The sequence below is a fragment of the Meriones unguiculatus genome, chromosome 9 (assembly GCF_030254825.1).
Source record: "Meriones unguiculatus strain TT.TT164.6M chromosome 9, Bangor_MerUng_6.1, whole genome shotgun sequence".
Classification (NCBI taxonomy): domain Eukaryota; kingdom Metazoa; phylum Chordata; class Mammalia; order Rodentia; family Muridae; genus Meriones; species Meriones unguiculatus.
This window is the reverse complement of record NC_083357.1, coordinates 34,029,783-34,034,181: the sequence shown is the minus strand read 5'-3', so window position 1 is coordinate 34,034,181 and position 4,399 is coordinate 34,029,783.

Sequence of the window (4,399 nt, the reverse complement as noted above, 5' to 3'; positions counted from 1 at the left end):
AAGTATAAACAGAGACACAGAGTGAAAGACTACAAGAGAGAAGGGTTGGGACCTATCTGTTGCCATGGCTGGGTTTGGAAGAAAGTGAAGGCAGATTTTCAAAGTCCATTTAAGTCAGTTCCACAGCAATTTCCCTGAGAGACAGCGGCTCTGATCACTTTTTGTATTCACTGGGGGTACAGGCAGAGGAACAACAGAAACCCAAGGGTAACAGACAACAGGAAAGTGACAATGCAGTCCTCTTTGTAGCCATTTGTGAAAGAGGTGCATTGTGAAAGAGATGCATTGCTGAGTGATTCTATGCAACCTTCTCAGAGAAGACCTGTGCCTGCCTGGATGAGCATGGTCAGTACGTGTGTCAAAGATCAACCAGCCTTTCTTCCAAATGGTGAAAGGCCTTGTCTTGCAATAGCTTTGTGTTAAGATCTGACTCTGCTCTGCGCAATGTTATTCAATATTGTACAGCACTGGTATTCCAGACTGTGCCTTGCTTTGAGGATGGGTGATGACTTTAATTCTGGATGGACATAGGAAGGCTATCAGCTGTCCAGCAGCAGCCACATGGTACAGACAAATCATTCCTAGGAATAGAAAAGTGTCATTTTACAGCTCAGACTATCAGAACACATGCATGTGATAAAATTATATCAAAGAAACCAGACCCTAGAATTCATCAGACACCCCAGATTAACAAATGAGCGTAATTTCCTCATTTGGACACCTTGAAAAGGTGGACAACCAACATTGCTGTGGCAAGAGCCCCATCTGATTACACATTGTGTGAGTGGAGATGCTGATAGGCAGAGCATTCCTGACTACAGGCTTCAGCTAGTCATGGTCTCTGCTGTTTATCTGTTCTAATGAAAATGCCATTTGTCTTTCTTGTTGGCTTATCTGGACCTGCTGCTCATCTATCCACCAACACATTCACCCACACCTGGTCTTGCTCTTTTTCTTCTGGATATGGACTCAGTCTTCCAATTCAATTCTGAGCCAGCAGCCTCAAGCTTCATCTGCTTCTTCTGCAGCTCAGTTTGCTCTTTAGCTCACCAACACAAGCTCTATTTTCATTTCTTTTTTTATTTTTTATTGCTTTTCATTACAATTTATTTATTATCTATCCCCATTGAAGCTCCTTCCATCAACTCCCCCAGGACCAACCTCCCTTCCTCTTTCCCACATCCCTTTCCCCTAGTCCACTGAAAGAGGGAGTTCTCCTCCTTTGCCATCTGCCCATAGCTTGTTAACTCTCTTCAGGACTGCCTGGATCCTCTCCCTCTGTAGCCTGGCAAGGCTGCATCACCAGGGGGGAGTGGTCAGAGAGCAGTAAACTGAAACTGTCAGAAATCAGCTTTTGTTGCTTATAAGACACCCATTCATCAGCACTTGTTATATTCATTTAAATACAATACGATAGATACATACATAAACCTTCTTTGATTGTAAGAAAGATTATTGTCGTACTCAAACGGCCTGACATGACTATTTTTAAATTCAGAGTTCATTAATATCCTTCTGTAGGAATCATGGATTAAAAACTATGTTTAATCTTAAGCTCTGAAATTTACATATCTTCTTGGCACAGGAGACAGACTTCCTCAATGTCTATCATTAAATGGAGAAAAGTTACAGATATAATGACATATGACTATGTGCAAGGATATATTTTCAATAACAAAGTGATAGATTCTTTAAAAATATTTTGTGTTCGGTGTTATTGGTTATTAATATTTACTATTGATTTATCTTTTAAGTTAAGCAGCGGTTATTCCTAAACAGCTGTGTAACTAAATCACCACACAGAGACTGGGATTTATTTAATTAACTTAGAGCACAGTGCTAGGCAATAGTTACTCCATCCTAAACCTCCCAGCCCACATAGTTTCCTACCATTCAGATTTTACCCATTTTGATTGCTTTTAGTCATATCTTAGGTCTGGTCCCATCTCTCCACATGGTTCCAAGACCTCTCCTGCAGATTTTCCTCTTCTCCTCCCTGCTTCCTTCCTCTGCCTTCTGCTTCCTCCCACTCTGGACCAAGATGTCCCAGCCTATCCTCTCCATTGCTCACCATTGTGCTGGTTGTTTTAATTGACAATATAGAGAACAAATGGTGGGATGTTTACACAAACTTGAGACAGATGATGCTTAGAATAAGCCTCACAATGCAATGTTTGTATTAAAACCAGATAGTGGGGGGGGGGGAGGGGGGAGAAATAGGCATTTGAATGAACAAGGGTAAATTGTATACATTCCAAAAGAACATTATATCAACAGTTTAGGGAGTGTCAAAGTTAAAGCAGGGTCTTCCCATGTAGCCCAAAGTTGGTCTTAATGTTGTAATCTGCTTACAACAGCTGAACACACAACATGCACAACCACACCTAGTGAGTGCTGCATAATTTTAACAGAGTAAGAAAGGCAACAGAAAGTAGGTGGAGGGAAATGGCTGCTATTAACATTTTTAAACTAATTCATTAAACAAATCTGTTAAAGTTATTTTTATAAAATTATGTTTGTTTCTGTTTTTTTTTTCTTAACCCAGCTATCACACAAATAATTGAAATTCTTTTATTTTTGTTTAAAAATAAACTTTACAGCACAATAATTGAGCAGTTATTACTCTGTTCTTAACCCTGTAAGCTAATCTGGTTTGCTCCCAGGATACATCCCAGAGATATTTGTACTTTGTAGCTTCTTTACTCCAACTCCTCTCTTGATGTCACCTGGACCTCTCCCATTGCTGAATCCCCTACTTCCTCCTCTCCTAACTTCTCCTTCCCTGGCTAGCAGGATGTCCATCCCTATATTTTCCCCTGCTCAGCTATTGGCTGTAAGCGGCTTTATTGGCATATGAGGGGACAATTGGGGAGCAGTGTTTATCAACATTGAGGCAGGAGATTTTTAGAACAAGGATTGCAACCAGATATTGGGGGAGGAGGTGTACAGAAATGAGCATTTGAATTATACAGTAACCTTATGCCTAAAAACATTGGTTCATAATTGCCTTTAAGGGTAATATCTCCTAATGTCCATTAAAGCACATTGCTTTGAAAAGAATAATTGATTATTAAGTTTTACTTTAATATACTTTTAAATTAATAATCATTTCAGACAGAGAGAGAAGTGCAGATATCAGTAAAAATGCAAGCCTGCATGCCTATCTAGTGTGCATATGTGATATGCATATTTAGGATTTTCCTTTTATTGTAGCACAGCATACTAAAGGAAAGGGATTCCTTGACACACTGGGAAGGCAGCATTCACCAAAGAGTTTAACAACACCTAGAAATGACCCTTGCACTGCTGTACTCCCTTACTGGCCATTTCTTTCTCAATAAGTTCTTGACAAAGAGAAAGGCTTTGTTTTGTTTTTAAAACAGTATGAGAATTATAAGCATATTTTGTGACCTAGATTACATAGGCTTAATTGTGCAATGGGAATTGATTAAAAATTGTGCCTATGGCAGCAGTTTACAAAATGACGTTCTTATTATACTTGGAGGGTCAAGATGGGCAGTAGCGTAGGAAAAGTTGGTAAATCCTTGTTTGGTGGGAAGTAAGCTTGTAGATCTAACAATAATTTATAAAGACACATAATTTTTAATCTATTACACTTATTGTGTACATTGCATTATGTTCAATTTGGGCTACTATGAGTAGCAATCTGATGAGCATTTTTTACGCAGTGCTATTAGGTACAGATATAGACCTGAATGCTGATTGTGAACAGCTTTAGAAAGATACAAATCATGTTTTCAGGAGTAATTTCAAATTTTATATGAACTAAAACATGAGACACGAACAATAGAGATGGAGGCATACATCTTCAACACCTAGAATTCACCACATGTTCATATAAAAAACATACAACTCCTAAAAGCCAGTAAGAAATACCAACAAAAGAACTATCAAGAGACTTAAACAAACACTTCAAAAACCAGGGTCTCTAAAGACAATAAATGAAATATATTTATTACTAAATGGGATAACCACAAAATCTTTCTAGAAAGTATTTTTTAAAATAAGTATAAAATCTATACTGTGTTTAAGATGTGTTCATATAATTAGCATATAACTGATTTTGATTAGTTTTGGTTTGCTTTGTTTATGTTTGTTCTACTGTCTACTTTTAAAATAATACTTGATAGTCTCTATGTTTTAACAGAAAAGTTTAACCAATTCTTATTTATAATTATAATTAAAATATTTGGACTACTTGTTACCTCTTCACTTATTCCTTCCTGATGTTCTTCCCACATCTTTATTGTCATCTTTGGAAAATCACTATTTCAGTACAAATATATTCAGGTATTCTAATCTCATTTACAAGGAATGTGGACAATTTCATTGTCTATGTGGGTGATATGATTTTTAAGATTGACTCTTTCTCAGTCTC